The sequence below is a fragment of the Cuculus canorus genome, chromosome 5 (assembly GCF_017976375.1).
Source record: "Cuculus canorus isolate bCucCan1 chromosome 5, bCucCan1.pri, whole genome shotgun sequence".
In the NCBI taxonomy this organism is placed as follows: Eukaryota; Metazoa; Chordata; class Aves; order Cuculiformes; family Cuculidae; genus Cuculus; species Cuculus canorus.
This window is the reverse complement of record NC_071405.1, coordinates 6,777,664-6,778,687: the sequence shown is the minus strand read 5'-3', so window position 1 is coordinate 6,778,687 and position 1,024 is coordinate 6,777,664. Positions and strand designations below refer to the sequence as shown.

General features: G+C 49.8%; 1 protein-coding gene across 6 annotated transcripts in view; it reads left to right on the top strand.

Annotated features, from left to right (window-relative positions):
- The window catches only part of NUDT14 (nudix hydrolase 14), a 65,953-nt gene that overhangs the window by 3,592 nt on the left and 61,337 nt on the right, over positions 1-1,024 (top strand). The gene's annotated exons all lie outside the window — the stretch shown is intronic.

The window sequence follows — 1,024 nt, the reverse complement described above, 5'->3', positions numbered from 1 at the left end:
GTGAGTGGAGCCTCTCGCAGCGGAGAGAGGGGCCACACACGCCCCACACCCCCCGCAGCCCCCCAGCCCCGCCGGGCAGAGCCTGGGCCGCCCTCCGCCTGCTCTGCCGGGGCTCCAGGGCGCTGCGGGAGGGGCCCGTGTTCATACAAAACATAGTTACTGTGACAAAAAGCGGAATATTTTGATTGAAGCCAAAAATAAAGTTCCATCTGAGTAATGGTGTTCTTTGCGAGTGAGACAGAATGTCCCTCTGATAGTGTGTTTCCTTTAAAATGTTTTTTTTATTCCCAGGCATTGATCATTCTGTGAAAATCATACCTTGTTTTGAGTATGCTCTGTGCTGAACAGATGTCTTATCTTCTGACATCACCTCTGTTTGCGGCCTTTCCCTATCTCAAAGGCAAGGTCAGGCAGAGCTGCAGACAGCTCCAAATTAGCAAGAGTTGTGACTCTTGCAAAGCTTCATAATAACACTAAAATTAGACCTTGGAAAGTAATGGAAGATGCATAAGATTTCTGGGAAAATTTATACATATGTATATAAGTGGGAAATACATTCTGTAAACAGCTTTTGTCTCGCCGCACGCAATCGATAGAGATCACTCCTGCCTCTTGCCCAGGCCTGGTAAAGGCTGCTGGCTTTCTAAAAGTCCAAAAGGAGTCTTAAGAGAGTTTTATTTACAGGTATTTTCGATATTACTTGTTGGGTAGTGCCTTGGGGCATGACACCAAATCCATCTCCTCCGTGGGCGCCTGGTGCCTCCCTGGGATCTGGGGGTGACTCCGTAACCCCAACCTGCTTTTGTCGGGTCACCGCTGAGCAGGGCATCTCTTCATGTGGGGCCTTGTTTTGGTGTTGATGGTTTGCAGATTGACCTCGCTGCTGGCCAGCCCTCAGTACAGCAGGTTGTTGCTTCCATCAACAAGGCATGCTGCTGCCCTGCCAAGCCAGCCTCCACGCAGGCAGGTGGGAAGCGGGGAGGGAAATCCCTTTTGTTATATTTATGTAAACGTTGAGTCACCT